A 21,470-nucleotide genomic window follows, 5' to 3' on the forward strand; every position below is an offset into this window, starting at 1 on the left:
GATCTTAAACAATATGTTTAAAACGTTTTATTTTGCATAGTTTATACCTATGACCTTGCAAGTAAGTGGCCCTGAAGTTTAATAATCATTCATTTAATGGTAAATCTTCACTGATTCTCCTGAGTTCTAGCGGCTCCACACATGGTCCTGTTGTGCGCGTGATGGCTCAGAGGAAATAGATGGCTGTACAGGTGTACAACATTCTGAGCTTCAGAAACAGCAGTATGGCATCTCCAACTCCTTTGAATCTGGAGATGTGAATTCTGGTCTGGATTTCAGCTGACACAAATTATTCACTTAGTTGTGGTTCATTCATCTAGCTATCAAGACACTGAAAAAATACTTATTGAAGCCTATCATCATTAAGAAACTCTGCTAAGATGTGTCGCTGATTGAAAAATACGTCCCTGCCCTTACAGGACCCAGGGTCTAGCGGAGAAGCCAAAAAAAATACATAACGCAGACTACATTGGAAGAACAAAGGAATTATCAACAGAAGTCCAAATTGGAGTCCAAATGGTCAAACTGTGGGCTTATTCAACTGAATATTTTTATAACCTCTGATCCTCAGTTTTACCATCTATAAAATACAGGTGGTAATATTCATCTTACAAGACTAATATAAGGATTAAGGGAGATAAAATTATACAAAATTGCTTAAATATAAGGCTTTCTTTAAATATCACTCCCCGGAAGCAAAAACAATCTTATTCTTTTATATATCTGCTTCTGTTCTAATGCTCCATAAATCTCTGTTCAAAGTAGAATAATAAATAACAGGGTGAATAAATAAAAATATAGGAGATGTGAGGGCTTCCCAGAGAACATCTGATGTTACCCAAGCTTTGAAGGGCATTTCAAACACAGAGAAAAGATACCAAGAATGTATCGGACAGGAGTCTTTTCAATAACACAAGGCGGAAACCCACCTCTAATGGCTTCAGCAAAAAAGGGGGAAAAGTTGGCTCACGAAACTGAGAAATCCAGGGGCAAACTTGGCTCCCCGTTGGCAGAACCCTGGTATCCAAACAATATTCCCAGAACCAGTCTCTCTCCACTGCTTGGCCTGCTTTTCTTCATGTTGGCTTTATTCCCAGGCAGCCTCTTCCCACACCACGGCGAATAGTCACCTGCAGCTTCAGGTTTACATGGGCCCAAATCTGCAGTCTCTGTGGAAGGATTCTCAGATCTGGAATATGCAGATGAGATCACCCACGAAGATGACTGAAGGGTTGGCATACATACCGGAAGGCATTTCGCCCACCCTGAATCTCAGGAACTGAGAATGGGGAATGGGTGGATCCCTAAAAAATCCAGCAGCTACGTAGAAGGAGGGAAGAGACTGCTGGGGAATTCTCCTCAAAGCACATTTCAGGTGCAGAAGAAAATAAGAGCAAAAGCTCCAATGTCTACTTGAGTACATACTGCCCTCGTGTCTGGGAGGATACAAAGGTGAGGGAAATGTGATTCTGGCCTCAAGTAAGGGAGGTAAGGCACGTCGGAAGCATAAGCAACCATAATCCAAGATAGGAAATCAGTAAAGCCCTAAAAAGGTCGGTAGATGCCATTATTCGTCAGAGAAGGCAGAGATCTCTTTCAGCTCAAATTGGAGACTTTTTAGAAAAGACATGGCACCCGAATTGGATTTTGAAGGAGGCTGTAGGAAAGATGGTGTTCACAAATCATCTGAAAATGGAAATATCACAAAATCAGCTCTAGCGTTGGCTTTTGGAGCTGTGGAGTTATTTAGCATTCTGGGACATCAGAACTTCCAGTCATTTCTCAAATCATCATCATGGTCAAACACCAGAGTGGAAAAAAGGCTGATAAGAAAAGGTTACAGAGTGGTTTCTGTTGTGGAAAAGAGTTATACTCTCTGGGCTAAAATCTCCACTTTAAATTGTAAGTAATTATATATCCTTGCATTTGTTCCTTTATTCATCAATCTAAGTAGACCTCTTCCTTTGAGTGAGGTAAAATTCACGTAACATAAAATCAACCATTTTAAAGCGTACCATTCAGCATCACCTAGTACGTTCACAAAGTTGTTCAATCATCACCTCTATCTAGTTCCAAAACAGTCTCATGTCCCCAAAATGAAAACCCCTACCCCTTACGCAGCAACACCCCATTACCTCATCCTCCATATCACCAAGTCCCCGGCAACCACTAATCTGCTTTCTGTCTCTATGGATCTACCCGTTCTGGATATTTCACACAAATGCAATCATATAATATGTAACTTTTTGTGCCTTTTTTTTTTCCATTTAACATACTACTTTCAAAGTTAACTGGACCTCATTTGATATCCCTTCCCATATCCTATAATGTGGGGCTACATATATATGAACTCTATACCTAAGTTCCACTGCCTAGCAGCTGTCCTGTGATGGGCCGTCTACCACCTAACATCCACTCACCCTGGTAGTCAGTATGCCCCCAGGGGTCATGTCTTAAGAACTTTTTTAGGCCCTTCTGTAGTCACAGGCCAGTATTCACCTGACATAGAATGTTTGATAAGTTAGCTGGTTGTATGTTGGGTGCTTGCAGACTCCAAAATATATTCTTTGGCCAAACAGAACCCCTTCTCCAAGGACAGTCAGTCAAGGGAGCCCAAGAAGTAGGCAGGAAGCAGAGCAGCAGCTCAGATCCAGATCCTTACCCTTTATTACAGAATTTAAATCTCAAAGGGTTCTTTTTTTTTTTTTTTTTTTTTCAAAGGGTTCTTAAAGAACATCCTTTTTTTTTCAGATCATGAAACTGAGGCCCAAGAAGCTTAAAAAAAATCACCCAAGATCACACAGGTAGAGCATCAGAGCCCACTTAGAAGCTCAGAAATTCTCAGTCTAAATTCAGTGCGTTCTGATACAACATAGTGTCCGATACTTTATACTTTTCTCTCTAGAAGCAAGAACCAAATGTAAGAAGGCAGCAGATCTATAAAAAAAAAACCTCTCAATCCTGCAAGGAGCTGAGAGGAGTCTCATTTTTTTCATCTGTGCAAATCAAACAGGGAGTAACACTGCAGTTCACAAGGGAAGAAAAGCTGGGGTATCAAAACTGAGAGTAATTTTGATCTTAAATTAAAAGCATATTAATTGATGAGCAATGCTTTCTATCATGTATAAATCTGGAGCTACCATTGATGTTCTTTTTCCCTGTGTGGGGTTTCTCTTTGTCAATATGGCTTATATCTTATTGTTTTATAGCAATGACTATCTGTGTTCCACCATCTCATTCAAATTTGCTCCCAAGGGCACTGAACGTGAATGACCCAGTAATGAGGGAGAGGGTGGGATTTAGGGGACAATGTTTAGGATTCAGAGGCAGTGAGGGCGTCTGACTCACTCTGAGCAGCTAAACTGCTGTCCTCCCTCTCCAAAAATATCGCTTGTAAATGGGAGCTCAGATCCTTCTAGGTAGAAATGCAAGCCTGTAAATATCATGTCAGGATCTTGATTTTTTTTTGTAACATAAAGTTAATGATGCTTAAAATATGCACAATATGTACCCCTGAGGAGCACTGAATTATCTTGATGTCTGAACTTCTGGGGATGGTCTATAAAGAAAATAATTCAGAAGTGAGTGGAAATAGACAGAATTGTAAAACGCAATTAGGAAGGGGGGCGGGGAAGCCCCAGATGTATGTGCAGCAGAACCAAAGGGAAACAAACCAGTGCCCTGATGCGCTCATCTTTGTTTTCTAATCTCATCTTTGAAAGATTCACTTCCTGGATTTTTGCCTGAGAGATTCGTGAGCACTTCCTTGAGACAATTTACGTCTTTTTAACTCGGAGAAGAGGTGCTTTTTCAAAAACAAGCCAACTGGACCATTTTCTCCTACAGCACTCAAACCCTCTGCACCTAAAACAAACAAATAAACCAACCAAACAAACAAACAAACAAACTTCTAACTAATATTTAGGCTTTCAAAAGCAGGTTGGCTGCAAGCCTCCCTAGGATAATCATTTGCACCTTCCTTCACCCACGCATAATACACACTTTATTCAGCAAATAGCAAAGTCGTTTCCCGGTGAGTCAAAGGTCACTTTTTGCTGTATTAATAGCTGCTCTGGGAGGGTCAGTGTTGTGCTATCCTACATTTTTTCCAGGGCCTGGAGATGCAATTTCCTACAATCTGCAGGCAATTTCCCACCAATTTTCTTGGGGAGCTAATAGGCTGTGACAGGAGATGGAGCTAGCAAACAGCAGGCGGCTTCAGAAAAGACAAATTGCATCTCTGCCACCTAACTGGGCAATCTAGATCGACAGAGTTTATAGCTTTGTAGTGTTATTGGGCCCCATGCTAACAGCAAATCATTCACACTGCTCGCTGAATTTCATATTCCCTTCCTTCTGAATTTGTTATTGCCGCACATCACTTTGTAGCACTTTCCCTGGAAACTGCAGTAAAAAAGGCAATCACGTATATATTAGTGACTTAAATGTCTCCTAAATTGCTTACCAGAAATTATTAGCATTCAATAATTTCTGTTTACGGAGTTAGGACTACACTGGCCATTTTTAAGTGATGGGATAGGAAGGTTGGAAAGAAAAGCCAAAAAGGAATGCGTAACAGGTTGAAACCCTTTGGTGGGCACAGAGAGACTCTTTCTTCTTTTGAACAGGCCCGTGTGCTTGTGCACAGTCAAACGTATTTCAACAAATAATATAAGCATTTGTTAAACGTGCCCACAGGACTGATTTATGCTTTACCTAGATTGTTTTTTAAAAAGTTAACAGTTTAAGATAACAGTGGAAATGCTTTCATAGAATTAAACAGAAACACCCATATTTTAATTTAAATATTTTTTATTACTTAAGTCATACAGGTTCAACCTAAAAGAGTTAGAAAAGATAAGGAAATAAAAGATCTGATTAAAGAAACACCTAGTCGTTATATCAACTCAAGCATTTTTATTTTCACTAACTTAATTTACAAAAGTCCTACTCTGTGCCAGGTGTGGCACAAAAATGAATTATACGGGCTCCTGCTACTGGGGGTTTCACGGTCTAGAGGAGGACACAGGCACACAAACAGATAAAGGGGAAGACACCGTGCCCCAGCTGTCCGAATGCCAATTTGAAGAAAGCAGGAACAGACTGCCTGCAAAAGTAAACTGAAGTGAGAAGCAGACCAACTCAGCTGGAGTTAAATAGTGCAGGTGAATAGTGCAGGTTCTGTTTGAGAGGATCAATATGGAAATAGTAACTGCATCTAGAGTCCATCACTTGAAAAGGACACAGGGAATCCCCTGGCGGTCCAGTGGTTAGGACTCTGCACTCTCACTGCCAAGGGCCGGGGTTCAATTCCAGGTTGGGAAACTAAAATCCCCAAAATCGCGCAGCATGGCCCCCCCAAAAAAGGGACACAAACTTTAATGTTTTGGACAACATGGTCTATGCTGTAATGATTAAGCTGATAGCAGCGTAATATTAGGGTAATTACACCCTCACCCCAGCATAAAAAGGCTGGAGCCAGCCTTAGGGTTACAGGGGCCCGCAGAGCAAAGGGTGTTGAGCAGAGTATGTGCCAGAGACAAAAGCAGAATTCCTAGCTAATCTTATGAATCTCACTCCTAAACGATAGCTATTGCCAAGAACTTAGACAAGCCAGGAATGGTAAAAAAAAAAAAAAAAAAAAAAAGACTCCAGGAAGGCAAATTGCTAATCACGTCCTAAAGATTAGGAAGCACCTGTTCTTTACAGATTAGTAAAAACTGAAGCAGAAACACCCCCCGTTTCTCTGGGCTAGATTAGATGGCTACTGGAAGGATTGTGTAGTCTCTGCTATATTTGCCGATGCCTCCAGAGAAAGTAGTGTTATGATGCTTTCTTTTTCAGCTCATTATCACATCAGGTCTGCATAAAGGTAAGCAAAAAGGATCAGGGGAAAAGGAATACGTTTTTGGTGTGGAACTTTACTTTTTTTTTTTTTTTTTTCAATCCTGGGATTTTCGGGGTTGATTTAAGCAGAACACGGTTTGTGGTTTTTGAGGACAGGCAGGGGAGGTTCACCCAATAGAAACTGAAAGGGTTAGAAGAAGATTTCTGCTCTAAATGATCTCTTCCACTTGCCGGTTGTGAGATCTGAAACTTCATCATCCGTATTTGTTCCTATCCCGAAGGCTTGTTTAGATGACTGTGAGCCTTAAAGACAGAGTGTGTTTTTAATCTCATGGATCCAGAGTGAGGCCCTTAATAATCCTCCATATACAATGATTGTGTGAGCTGAATAGAATGAAGGATCCCTTAAATAAAATGCTAATAACCTCTTGTATAAACCAGTCATTATCCATGTGTTCCCACCTGAGAAGCTTCCAGTTGAATAGGCCTGGGCAAAGGCCCCAGCGCCTTCGTATTAGATTCTCCTGCAGAGCTAGTTTTGAAAGCCCCTGGGATAGTCATGGGGTGAAAAGAGTGGAATGGACACTAAATGCACATCCACAGCAAATCTCTAAGGGCAGCAATGACACACTGTGGAGAAGGCAAGACAATGGGCCTTCCATTCAAAGCCACACTTTACATCTTACGAGCAATAGGAACTCAACCACGTGACCTAGTCAGAACTTTCTATTTCCTTATCTGTGGTAGTGCAAGTGGTTACCAGGGTCACAGGAGGTAATGCTTGTGACACTCACCCCATCATGGCCAGCACTGGCAGAGCACCTTGCAGAGGGGAGGCTTAGAAGAAATGGCAGCTCTTTCTCCTCCTCGTCTGGAAATGGATTTTCTATTCCCTGCTGCCCAAGCCATCCCTGGCACATGAAGTTCAAAGCTTCTCCCAGGTCTCAATTTTCCACATGGATTCAGCCCAAGCACTGAGTACAGTGTTTTCTCTCCATCCTCCCTCTTCCCTGTCTCTGTCATTGCATTTCTCTTGGGCATAAATTCCAAATGGATAAGCCATTATGGAATATTATTGCTCCATGTGTGGATGCCCTCAGTTCCTTCTTGTTTCTAGACATAATGGCTTTTCATCAGATTCTGTACCATTTCTTGTATGCTACATTCACTTCTCTGTTTCCCTAAGTATCAGAAAAGTGAACCCTAAAGTTAATACCACTAGAACCATAACATACAAAACGGCACCCTGTGGCTTCAAAGAGTCAAAGGGCTTCACTGAGCATTTCACTTGCTGCTTTAAGAATTAGGTAAGGAAGAGAATACAGCTCATTAAATTTCTTAGATAATTTAAGGACTTGTCCAAGATCACACAGCATTTCATATATTCCTCAAAGTTAAAAGAAAAATTTATGGAAACATTTTCATGACTTTCAGGGACTTAGATACAAAGTGGTCAGACCCTATGACTTTTCTGGGAACACCCAAGAATTAAAAATGAACTAGGAAAGGTCACTGGTGAGACAAAAAATTCCATCTTTCATTTCTGCTTAACCTTTAATACTAAATGCATTTACTGAATCTAAGAATATTTAGAAAGAAATGATGTTGAATAAAATTAGTAAGGCTTGCAATTTTTCATAATATGAGTAAATGAGATAGGATTAAAAATATTTCCTACTTATATTAACGCTGTCCAGTGGGAAAGAAAATTAGTTTACCCTTAGTAGAAAGATACATAAAATTTTACTGTAATTCAGCCCTAAGGAATTTTTTAATTACCTCAGTAATGAAAAATGTAAAATTACTGAGTGTCTGTGCTGGGATCTTTCAACAGCCATTCCTCGGCTTTAAACCACTTGCCATTTTAATATCCAATTTCATAAATATTACATTTCCAAAATGTTTGGCCCTTCAGAAAACAGGAGTGAATGCAAGATAACATCTAGCTATAGCTTGCACTCAACAAGAATGGAATATCCACGGACTGTGCAGATCCAACTGAGTTTAAATGCCAGCCAGCCATTTCTTAATCAGGAGCAGTGACAAAAATCACAAATTCCATTGCTGCTCTGTCTTCAGAATCAGGTCCAACAAATCAAAAATGACAACCTTCACTAGTTTGTGTGGCCTGGCAAAGGATTAAGCCAAAAAAAATAAAATATTTTCCCAATCAGCAAATGTTCCTATGAATGGATTGGCCAACAACCCCAAGTTCATTTCTTTGAATTATATTTTGCATGCAATTCCATTTTTCCAATGATCCATTAGTTAACCAGAAATACTGTACATATTTTAATGGATTAGGAGACCTTAAGGGAATTGATTCATCCCAAATGCATGCCTCGGGGGACTCTGGTTTATTGCACTGAAGATAATTCTTTCCTGAAAAGGAGCAAGCTTCATTTGAAATTAAGATTTGGAGATCATCAATGGAATCAACTGAGCCAGGAAGTCTTTTGTAATGTATGGCACAAGGGAGGCAAATGAGCGTTTGCAGGTTACTCGGGGAGAGGAAGGCCTAGCCGAGTGACAGAAACCTTTTCCCCTACCTGCATCACTTCAGAGCCTGTAAATAGTATGTTTTGTGAAGGAGACTTAAAAATTTTTCTCTGTCAATGTGCTACACTAAGAAGTTCATTAGAGAGAGAGAGAGAGGGAGAGACAGAGAGAGAAGCGTTGGTCGTGTTCCAGAATGTCTTGACACAGTTAACCACAAAATAAGTTATTAGTTTATTGTAAGGGCAGCCAGTTTTTAAGTAATGGAGTAATCCACTGTGGATTGCAGCAAGGAAGTGGGACAAAGGGTGTGAAATGAACAGATGGATTTGATTTTAAACAAATTAGACCCATGACAAGGGATGTAACAAGTCATCTTTCAGTCTTCCATGCTATGAGGTAACTTCCCTTGTGACCTTTCCAACCCACTAGCTCATTTTTCCCCTACCAGGAACTCAGGTCTTTCTGGGAGAGCAGCCTTGTGCTTTGCAATTGTAAACTACTGTCTCTTGCTTCTAGGAAACTAATCGAACGAGGCACCACAGGGGACCGCCACCAGAGAATGCTTGATTACTTAATCTCCAAACTATTTGTTCTCTCAATCTCAGACTCATTCCTGGACACGCTGATAAGAATAAGAACAAGAACAAATGCTCAGGCGATGTCACACCTTTGTAACTCTGGATTCTGAGAACACCCAACAATCTCACAGTGGCTTTACCCATCAGTATGGCTGCCACCAACCCCAGGCTGATCCATGACCTGGACCATCTTTGTCCTTTCCACCCTTTCTTTAATCCCACCCCTGCATCCCTGCTCCAACTTCATGCGTTCAGTGGCTGAAAGCTGCCAAAGGTGGCCCCTCTGCTGTGAGGCACACCCCCTCCACTAAGTCTGAACTCCCTGGCAGTACCCACTGCCTCAAAATGTCCTGCTGTCTTCCTCACTGTGTCAGTAAAACTCCCATCTCCTCACTGCTAGTGGCAACTAGAGCTTTGGAGGGAAGTAATTAATGGGTGTATATAAATTCATACTTACAGGTGAATGGCTGACCCCTTTGATCTAAATTATAAGTCTCCTAACTGACCCTTCCCTCTAGCCCACCTCCACAGAGCTGCGGTCTAAAACAAAAACTTGACCAGGTTCTGTTGGTTCCCTGTGACCCACAGAAAATGTGGAAGCCCCCACCCTCACTCCATCTGCATCCCCATCCTACCCAAATACCCACCATTTCGGTCCAGGACAACCCTGCTCCACCCTCTTCCCATTACAGAATCATGCTGCAATATTTACCTTTCCTCTGAACTTCCTTAATTCAAATTAGAACACACTTCTTCAGTCACAACCATTTAGCAGAATCTGAGTTCAAAATCTGAGTTCAAGCATCACCTTCGCTGGAAACTTCCCTGACCTGCATCCACCCAGCAAAGGTCATGGCTCACTTCTTAGTGTCAAAATCTTACCTCTTACCACCTCAAACAGGTCAGAATGGCCATCATTAAAAAATCTACAAATAACAAATGCTGGAGAAGGTGTGGAGAAAGGGAACCTTCCTATATTGTTGGTGGGAATGTAAATTGGTGCAGCCACTATGGAAAGCAGTATGGAAGTTCCTCAAAAAACTAAAAATAGAGTTGCCATATGATCCAGCAATCCCACTCCTGGGCATATATCCAGACAAAACTATAATTCAAAAAGATACATGCACCCCTATGTTCACAGTAGCACTATTTACAATAGCCAAAACATGGAAACGACCTAAATGTCCATCGACAAATGAAAGGATAAAGAAGATGTGGTACATATATACAATGGAATACTACTCAGCCATAAAAAAGAATGAAATAATGCCATTTTCAGCAATATGGATGGACCTAGAGATTATCATACTAAGCAAAGTCAGAAAGACAAATACCACATGATATCACTTATATGTGGAACTTAAAATATGACACAAATGAACTTATTCACAAAACAGAAACAGACTCGTAGAGAACAGACTTGTGGTTGCCAAGGGGGAGCGGGGTGGGGGAGGGATGGATTGGAAGGTTCGGATTAGCAGATGCTAACTATATATAAAATGGATAAACAACAAGGTCCTACTGTATAGCACATGGAGCTATATTCAATATCCTCTGATAAACCATAATGGAAAAGAATATGAAAAAGACTATATATAACTGAGTCACTCTGCTGTACAGCAGAAATTAACACACATTGTAAATCAACTATACTTCAATTAAATATATATATATATCTTACCTCTTTCATGACAGCAACTCCCAGCAACGTTCACTTAACCTCTGCAAATTCAACCCTATGTAAATTGTTCCATTAATCAGCTGTAAAATGTGACTGGCATGACACATATACTAAGTACAGAAAAACAAAATAATCCAGTGGGTGAACAAACATCAAAAAATGAGCACGGTAGAGAGAAGCCAACCCAAGGAGGAAGCTTGTAGCTTGTTCCCATTCCCAGAATGAGGGACACAAGGCCTTGTGCTTTGGTCTCATCCCGTTGTTAGATGCAAGATGAAAGGCCCAATGGGGCTGAGGTAGGAGGAACCTAACAAGGTTCCAGAAGTTATGTCAGCCCCAATAGCCACGGGGTGAAGTGGTAAGGATGGCCTGTCTTCCTCTTCTTCTAATACGGCCTCCAAACCCCTCTTCCCTCCAGAGAAATCTGTCTTTGTCAGCCTAGTTCTCGCTGAAGTGGTAATACTGAATCCAGAAAACGTGTAGCAGGAAGAGGGTGAGAGAGGCGACAGGAAAGTAGACGCCATCCGCTTGCTGCTCGGCTCTCGGTGCCTTGTTTCCACGTGGCGCAAGGGACAGGGGGCCCGTGCAGGGCAGAAAGGGAGCTAAACGAGGAGCTGGCGGGTTACAGAGGGTGAGGAGGAGGAGGGAAACTGAAAAGGCACAAGGGTTGGGTCCAGGAGATTCTTCAAGATGAGCAGGTCAGACGCTTTGAGACCGTTCCGGGAAGAGAAAGATTGGGCAACAGAGGAAGGCGTCGCTAAATGTGGCTGCGGATCTCGCGAGAACATAAAGGTTTACTTTATGCAAAATGGTGCTGTCCTGGGCTTACCTGGTGGTGCAGTGGTTGGGAGTCTGCCTGCCGAGGCAGGGGAGACGGGTTCGTGCTCCGGTCCGGGAGGATCCCGCGTGCCGCGGAGCGGCTGGGCCCGTGAGCCGTGGCCGCTGAGCCTGCGCGTCCGGGGCCTGCGCTCCGCGGCGGGAGAGGCCACAACAGTGAGAGACCCGCGTACCGCAAAAAAAAAAAAAAAAATGGTGCTTTCCATGAGGTGAGGGTATTGACTGAGAAGGAGCAGAAAGGGGCCTTTTGGGGTTCTGGAAACGTTCCGTATCTTAATCTGGGGTGGGGAGGGGTATAGGCTTGCCCGGTAAAATATAGGAAACTCGGTTAAATATTTGGGACAATGAATATCAAAAAAGATTGTTTATCTGGGCTTCCTTGGTGGCGCGGTGGTTGAGAGTCCGCCTGCCGATGCAGGGGGCACGGGTTCGTGCCCCGGTCTGGGAGGATCCCACATGCTGCGGAGGGGCTGGGCCCGAGAGCCATGGCCGCTGAGCCTGTGCTTCCGGAGCCTGTGCTCCACGAGAGAGGCCCGCGTACCGCAAAAAAAAAAAAAAAAAAAGATTGTTTATCTGAAATTCAAATTTAACTGGGTGTCTTATAAACTGGGTGGATTTGCTAAATCTTGCCACCATAAGGTGGTAGTTACATGAGTACAGACCAGTGCTTCTCAAGTGGGGGTGATTTTGCCCCAGCCGACAACTCTGGTGACATTTTTAGCTGTCATGACTTCGGTGGGCATGCTACTGGTACCTAGAAGGTAGAGGCCAGGGATGCTGCTGCTAAACATCCTACATGGCACAGGGCAGCCCCCTCAACACAGAATCATCCAGCCCAAATGTCAATAGTGTTCATCTTCGTAAAAAGTCAGCAAGCTGAGGTTTGCTGATATGTTCTTTTTACTGTACGTATGTCACAATAAATAAATTTATGACAAAAAATTATTCTGCAATATCAGAGACCTTAAAATGAGTGTAGGTTTGAATTAAACGGGATAGTGCATCTCAACAACATCAGGAAAAAACCCTCTATTTTTAACTACATTTTTTCATTGGAATGTGCTTCCCTAAATTTGAGTCCATGAGGAGATTGGGCAAGGTGGGGCTCCAGGGTTATTGAGTTGCATATTTCTGCAACATTTACCTAAGACTTCATGGCCATGGCTCCTGGGGCACCCCAGCAAACTCACAGGGACGCCATGAGATATTTTACCTTTTTAAGGGAAACACAGAGGCACTCAACAACTGCCAGACGTACAAAATACTAGCTTGAGCTCATTCCCAGTTTTTAGCATTAGATCAGAAAAATCACTATGGAACAGGAAATGAAGGGTGACAGTCTTCAATCTGCTTCCCAAATGTGAGAAGCTGTGAAGTTCCCAATTGGTGCACACATCCCATTAGTAAGCATGGTCATCTCAAAATATTTTTTTCTTTTGATTTGTGTTTATTTCTTTAAATAGCTACCAAGTTTATAAGACACAAATATTATTAAGTTGTTTGAACTTAACTACTTAATAAGTGGAACTGTTAGATATTTCTTTCGGCCTGTGGTATTGTGAACAGAGAAAATTTGGGAAGCTCTGCCTAAGAGAACCGAATGGTTGTGTAAGTTCAGCAGTATTTATATATTATACATATCACACTATTTTAGTTTTTGAAAGTAAGTGTGTCTCTCCTTAAGGAGATCATCTTTGTCAACCTGAAGACAGAAATGTTTGCTAAATGACTATTGTATGAAGGGGAGGAAATGCCTTTTATTTTCTAAACCACTTTTATTGAGATATGATTGACATACAAAGAGCCGTACATATTTAACGTACACAACTTGATGAGTCTGGAAACCAACGAGACCAAAGGGGGAAAAGAAAAAAAAAAAGAAGCTTTTTAGAGAGAGCTTGTTACTCCCAGAATGTAGCTAACATGTGATTTCAATCAATGGGTTAAAATGTGAAAACCCACAAAAAAGAGAAGAAAAAAGGAAAATTTGGGATCAGAAGATTTGAGAAGCAGGGTTTTCTTTCCTCATCTTGACATAACACAGACACAGCAGCCTCCTCTATTCATGGGAGCAGCTTGGCCTTAGTGTGAGCACAAAAGGCACAAGAAAAAATTCTGAACATTAGGGCAGCTGATGTCATGACATCTATCTCATAATCACCAGTGGAAAACAGCCCATTCCTCCATGGGTTAGCATAGAATTTTTCAGTTGTGTTCAAAGCATTGCCACAGACACACTCATTTTGTCACCAGCTTCTCACTTAGCAAACAGCAGGAACACCACTGGGCTTCCAAGCCTGGCTAGGTTCAAATTCCCTGGCTTTCCAGAAGGCATCCAGGCCTCTCCGCTTTTGCACAGGACAGTATCCCCATGACCCCTTGCAGTTTTCCACGGTTGTCTCATACCCAGTCACTCTCAGGCAAGCACAATTAGTTGCACTGCCTAGTGCCAAGGGAGAAGTGCCAAACTAGTGAGGAAATGGATCAAAATGAATTGAAATTATCTGCAGAGAACTGATGAGGAAGGCTCCTGCTGCGGCAAAAATCAATGAGTGAAAAAAATGGTCTGCCTGAGAAAATCAATGAAACCAAAATGGGCTGAGCATAGAGAAGAATTCTCTCATATACACAGGCCATGCCTGACCTCAGATGTGCTCAGCAAATACAGCCCTTGCCCAGCTTGTTGAAGGGAACATGACCTTTCCTCTGTTTAAAGGTGCTTCTTAAACTTCAATGTGCACATCAGTTACCTGGGAGCTTGTTAACATGCAGATTCTGATTCAGTAGGTATGAGATGGGGCCTGAGAATCTGTATTTCTAACAAGCTTCCAGGAGATACTGATGCTGCTGGTGTATGGACCAGACTTAAGTAGCAGACATCTAGAGGAATGTGGCTTCTCAAAGTGTGTGGTCCCTCTACCGCAGCATCAGCATCATCTGGGAACTTGTTAGAAATGCAAATTCTTGGACCCCACCCCAGACTGACTGAATCAGAGGCTGTGGGGCTAGAAATCTGAGTTGGTTTTTTTTTTTTTGTGGTACGCAGGCCCCTCACTGTTGTGGCCTCTCCCGTTGCGGAGCACAGGCTCTGGACGCACAGGCTCAGCGGCCATGGCTCACGGGCCCAGCCGCTCCGCGGCATGTGGGATCCTCCCGGACCGGGGCGTGAACCCGCGTCCCCTGCATCGGCAGGCGGACTCTCAACCACTGTGCCACCAGGGAAGCCCTAGAAATCTGAGTTTTAACAAGCTGTCCAGGTGGTTCTGATGCACTCTCACATTTGAGAACCACAAGTATTCTAGATCTAGGCCATGTTTTCATGTAGGTCCCTGACCATCTCTACCATGAAAACTTCTCATGGTAAGCAAACCTAAGATCCATTGCCTTCCTCTGAAATCATCATCCTTAAATCTCTATTTTACGTTGTTAACTTTTCACACGCTCTTATTTGTCTCCTAAACGATATCAAGAGCTATTGTCTACCAAACTACATCAAGAGCTATGAGAGCAGGGTCATAACTTGCAGAGCTCTGCATCTCCAGCTGCTTTAGCACTGTTTCCTATATAGCATGTGATCAATAAGCACTTGGTGATAGGCTCATGATGTTATGTGGATTCACAGTGAAGTCAAATATGGCTGAGAAGCAGGAATTTAGTTGCTAGGTTGAGCATCCTCTTCAAGTAACTAAAATATAGGTATTTGCATTCATTATCTAATGCTGCATAACAAACCACCCAAAACCTTAGTGGCTTAAACAACAATACTCATTTGTTATCTCTCAGTTTTTCTCTGGATCAGGAATTTGGGGCTGGCTTGGCTGAGCAGTTCTGGCTTGGCTTATGGGTCTCTGATGAGGCTGTAGTCAGATACTGGCAGGCTGAAGTCAACCAAAGGCTGGACTGGGCCTTAAAGATCTGCTTCTAAGATGACTCACTCATGTGGCTGGCAAATTGGTGCTGGTTGTTAGAAGAGGCCTCAGTGCTTCTCCACTGGGCTACTTGAGTGACCTCACAATATGGCAGCTGCTTTCCCCCAAAGGAAGCCACCCAGAAGGCCAAGGCAGGAAGTCCCATACTGTCACTTTCTTAGTATTCTTTTGGTCACACAGGTTAGCCCTGGCAACACAAGGGCCTGAATACCAGAGGCAAGGATAACTGGAGGCCATCTTGGAGCCTGGTAATCACAGGTTATCTTCAGTTCGGCACAGACATTGAGTTTGCTCTCAAGGAGTTCACAATCTTGGGGAGGGAGAAAAATTGTAAACAAGTTCATAAACAAAGGACTTAAGACAGAAATACATGCGTGGAAAAAAAGAAAGCAACAACAGAAGTAGACGAGGTGGGGGGTAACTTTATATAATGAGGTCAGGGACTCTCTGAGGTAGTGAAATTTGAGCTAAATGATGAGAAGGAACTTCCACGTGGCAACCAGGCAGGGGGAATGGTTTGGGCAAAGGCACTGGATAAACTTGAACAAGCTTGGCATGTTTCAGAAACAGAAAGAAGCCAAGTGTGGCTAGATGGTAGTAAAGAAACAGGGAGTGCCAGTGAGGAGAAGCCAGCATCCAGAGAGGCAGGAGGCAACCTGTTTGTTGTCTCCAAAGCCGAGAAAAGAGAGTTTCTAGAACAGAGTAATCAACTGTTTTAAAAAGCTGCTGAGAGGTTGAACAAGAAAAACATAAAGAACTGGCCAATGGATTTGGCAAGGAGAGCCCTGGAGACCTTGTCAAAAGCAGTTTCCGTGGCATGGCTGGGATTAAAAGCCTGATGAGTCTGTTGAACTGAGGCTGGAGGTGAAGAAACAGTGGCAACTGGCATGGAATTATTCTGAAAAGAACTGATGTGATAAGAAGACAAATGGGGCAGCACCCCTGAGGGCGTGGAGTTAAGGAAACTTTTTTGTTTTGATTTTGGGCTTCTGGTTTTGGCTTTTGGTTTTAAAATAGGAGATAGGCCAGCCTACATGAAGTATGCTGAAGGGAGTGAGGTGAGATACAGAAGTCTCTGGAACATAGCAGTCACTCAGTGTATGCAGTTCTCATCCTTACCCTTGTGACTGAATTTTCTTTAGACCCAACTAAATCGAGACAGCTAATTTGGCAACTTGGGACATTTTTTCCCTGATTTCATTGAGAATTGTAGTTCTTTTGGTAGCTCTTCTCATTTAACCCATGAGTAGCTTTTCTTTTTTTTATTGAACCGTAGTTGATTTACAATTTTGTGTTAGATTCAGGTGTACAGCAAAGTAATTCATATATATATATATATTATTTTTCAGATTCTTTTCCATTATAGGTTATTACAAGATATTGAATATAGTTCCCTGTGCTATACAGTACGTCCTTGTTGTTTATTTTATATAGTGCTGTGTATCTGTTAATCCCATACCATGAGTAGCTCTTTAGACTTTAGTGTCTAATTTCTAGAGTTTATGGAAGAAATAAAGCCATCTTTTTTCTACAATATGCAGTTTTAAATTCCCACTGCTTAAGACTAGTCTCCTTTCTTACAGTCTTCTGCTTATTCCTCCTGAGTTTTTGTGACTAAACGGGGCTGGGTGCAGAGACTCAGCCCCAGCTCTGCCCAGCCTAGGGTGTCTCCAGTGATCTCAAAGGGCAGTGAAAATTTTCCTACAGATTATTGAAATAGTCAACTTTTATTTACTTTAAGTACATATATATGCCATAAAGGAGGGCTCTTTTTTTTTTTTTAGCCAGAACTTCCCATTGCTGCCCTGAGGCACATGGGGAAACCACAGGTCCCCTCGGAGGTTGTGATACGCAGTGCACAACCACTCTCTGTTCCCCAGCTGTACCTAATGAATATTTTCCTTTTCTGTATGTGCCACAGCCTGAAGAAGATTGGGAAATACTGATTTTAAAACACTGAGTAGGAGTCAAAAGTCAGTCCAGGCCTTCTTGCTTTTTTCCTGTCTCCTCCTGCATGGACCCCTAGCTGTCCTCCCAACCTCCATGGTCAGCCCTGCCCTTCTCCCTTGGAGAGTCCTACCCTCTTTCAACTCAGCACCTTCTATAGGACAGGGTTCTACTTAGGTTTAAGGTTGCTGCCTGGAGAAAGAGGTGAAGGAAGAGACTTCAATAAAATCAGTGATCCTCATGTGTACGTAGGTTACTGTCAATCTCCCTGGTTGCTGTGCGTTAGCACGAACCCTACTCCGGAATCCCTACTCCAGAGGCAGTTAATTCGAAAGTGAAGAACCCTAATCAGGAGTACATACTCCAAATTCTGTAAGTCCTTCAAATATTATCTGAATCAGAACCAAGTATGCCGTAATTAGAATAGAGATGTTAGGTTTCAGTTTTTCATTGGGAATATAGGTGTTTTCAAGCTATCTATTCGGCTAGAATGATTATACATGTACCACCGTCCTGTAGGAACAAAGCAATAAGCACAGGAAGGCCTGCAGCCCAACAGCTTCAGGGCAGTCCCCAGTTCCAGAATACCATGTGTGCCTGAATGGACTGTTGCCTGACCCAACTAGACTTGCTGATGTCTCCAGGCAAAGCACTGTTCACAATGCCCACAAGGACGGAAAACGGGCTGCACCAAGCCTAGAGCAGACGTCATATGTTTCTGAACCTGTCTCCTTACAGAAGCCAGAATACTCTGAGACCAGCTTCTATCTTTAACAGACCACCTGTTTCAGTTACCTGCTGCTGTGTGACAAACCACCCCAAATGTAGGGGCTTGAAGCAATGATTTATTAATTTTCAGAATTCTGTTGGTTGGCCATGTGAGTCACTGTTGGGCTGGTCTCATGCAGGTATGTCGTCTGATGGTTTGCCTGGGGCTATATGTAGGCTTTTCAGATTGGTTTCTTTCACTTAGGAATATGCATTTAAGTTTCCTCCATGCCTTTCATGGCTTGATAGTTCATTTCTTTTTAGTGCTGAGTAATATTCCTTTGTTTAGATTATCATAGTTTATGCACTGTAGTGTTCTGGGTTTTCCAGGAAAACAGAACCAATATATACACGGGGGGAGAGAGAGAGAGACAGAGAGAGAGAGATTGAGAGATCATATGGAATTGGATCATGTGGTTATGGAGACTGACAAGTCCCAAGATCTGCAGTCGGTAAGCTGGAGACCCATGAAAGCCAATGGTGTAGTTACAGCCCGAGTCAGAGTTTGAAGGTAGGAGAAGACTGTCCCAGCTTGAAGACAGTCAGGTAGAGAAAACATGAATTCGCACTTAGTCTTCTTTTTTTTGTTCTATTTGGGCCTTTAAGTATTGAATCAGGCTCACCCACATTGGGGAGGGCAATCTACCTTACTCAGTCTACTGATTCATATGTTAATCTCATCCAGAAACACACTCACAGACACAACAAAATAACGTTTAACCAAAAATCTGGGTACCCTGGGGCCCGTTCACACATAAAATTAACCATCATATACAGTCACCTACTGAAAGACATTTTGGTTGCTTCCAAGTCTTGACAATTATGAATAAAGCTGCTCTGAACATCTGCGTGCAGGTTTTTGTGTGGACATACGTTTTCAGCTCTTTTGGATAAATACCAAGGAGCACAATTGCCGGATGGAATGGTAAGTATATGTTTAGTTTTGCGAGTAGCTGCCCAGCTATCTTCCAAAGTAGCTGTACCATTTTGCATTCCCACTAGCAATGAATGAGTGTATTCATCCACGTCATCAGATTTTTACACCAATTTTGATATTTTAAATATTGCAGTAAAACATGATTTATCTTGATCACTGAGATTTTTGGCATCACCTTAAACTTTGAGCCTCAGTCCTCATCTCACCCTAATCCTGGCCCTGGATGCAGTTCCTTCAGGACAGAAACCATGTCTTATTATTCTTTTTAAATAAAATATGGCAAGTAGAGCACTTAGTAAAGTACCTGACATACAGTAAGTACTCAATAAATGTTAACCATAGTGTGATTATGTCCTTCAAGTAGCACCTACCAGAGTTACCTGCACATAGTAAATGTTTGTGGAATGAAGTAACGGCTTTTTACACAAATGAAGTACCCTCTTACTTTTCACATGTTTTAAAGGCACATTATTCTCTGTTTTGTCAGGCTGAGCAAATTTGATGTCTGGGGCCTGTCCGTATGTTTATATTCACCTCTAACATGTCAAGCGTTGCATTTTAAAAAGTCAAGTCTAGTGCTTTTAGGTAGCAAATGCTTCCATTGAATCCTGGATGGAGAAAGGATTTTCTATTCAGGCTGGAAAAAAAAAACAACCTGGTTTCCTCTGCCTCTCTTGTTATGGAATGTGATGCAGATATGCATTTGCTCTGGGATTCTACTGGTGATTAAAATAACATTATAAGGGACTTCCCTCGTGGCACAGTGGTTAAGAATCCACCTGCCGGGCTTCCCTGGTGGCGCAGTGGTTGAGAGTCCGCCTGCCGATGCAGGGGACACGGGTTCGTGCCCCGGTCCGGGAAGATCCCACGTGCCGCGGAGCAGCTGGGCCCGTGAGCCATGGCTGCTGAGCCTGCGCATCCGGAGCCTGTGCTCCGCAACGGGAGAGGCCACAACAGTGAGAGTCCCGTGTACCGCAAAAAAAAAAAAAAAAAAAAAAAAAAAGAATCCACCTGCCAATGCAGGGGACATGGGTTCGAGCCCTGGTCTGGGAAGATCTCACATGCCGTGGAGCAACTAAGCCCATGCACCACAACTACTGAGCCTGCGAGCCACAACTACTGAGGCTGCGAGCCACAACTACTGAAGCTCACACTCTAAGAGCCTGTGCTCTGCAACAAGAGAAGCTACTGCAATGAGAAGCCCGAACACCGCAATGAAAAGTAGCCCCCGCTTGCCGCAACTGGAGAAAGCCTACACGCAGCAACGAAGACCCAACGCAGCCAAAAATAAATAAATAAATTTATAAAAAAAAAAAAATAACATTATGATTCAATAAAGAGTGCACAAGGCAGTGTCGCTTGCACATGTCTCTGTCGTTGTTTTCTTTTCTTTTTTTTTTTGCAGTACGCAGGCCTCTCACTGTTGTGGCCTCTCCCGTTGTGGAGCACAGGCTCTGCGGCCATGGCTCACGGGCCCAGCCGCTCCGCGGCATGTGGGATCTTCCCGGACCGGGGCACGAACCCGTGTCCCCTGCATCGGCAGGCGGACTCTCCACCACTGCGCCACCAGGGAAGCCCCGGTTGTTTTCTATTTAAAGTTCAAAAAATAAAGTATAATTCAGAACTGACTTTAGGGTTTGCTCTAATGTTTTATCAAGTCTAGTTTTATTTGATCGGCATTCATTTCTTCTACGATTTTCCTCACATGCTAGAATCATTGAAATGTGGATCCAAATGACTGAGGATTTTAATCACCGGCAAATTATAGAACTGCAATTCCTAAAACAGAAGTAGCCGTAAACCGGAGTCATTCAAAATATAGACAGTGATGAGAAGAGAATCTTGTGAAACAGCCTATGGAAACGCCGGGAGAAAAGTTTCCCATTCTAACAGGACAGTCACTGATATTTCTGTGACTGTGCCTGGAAGCTACTCCAAAAGTTCTGGCACTTACGCAAGGCAAAGCATTTAATAACCTGCTTCTGGGCAGCTGTCAATTAACAACGTAAGGAACAACACACTACATACAATGAAATTTCTGTTTAACTCAGATCAAAGGCTTATTTATACCCATTTCTGTATTTCCCAGCCTACTTCAAAGAAATCATACGTGCATCAAGGGCTTTAGACAAGCCAGGTGGGATGTCGGCCTTGCCCGCCGCACAGTCAATTTGAGGAAAGCAAGAAGGGAAGGAGGAGCAGAGAAAATGGTAAGTTTAATGGTTTTCAGCTTGTGAAAATATTGGCTAACTGGTGATTTATCTTCATGTTTCTCTCTCCAGGAGGGGGAGAAAGGCCAGCACCAAAATCCATTTCAGCACTTTTCTCGTGTGAGTCATTCAACCAACCAACCCTTCAGCACTTCGCCCTCAGAAAACGTGTTGAGTTGTGGCTAATGGGAAGGAAAGCTTCCCTCGGCGGGGATGCCGAGAGGAAGAGGAACGTGG

This window comes from Delphinapterus leucas, chromosome 6 (genome assembly GCF_059928025.1).
Source record: "Delphinapterus leucas isolate spDelLeu-1000000601 "Yukka" chromosome 6, BTC_Dleu_Yukka2, whole genome shotgun sequence".
NCBI classification, from domain to species: Eukaryota; Metazoa; Chordata; class Mammalia; order Artiodactyla; family Monodontidae; genus Delphinapterus; species Delphinapterus leucas.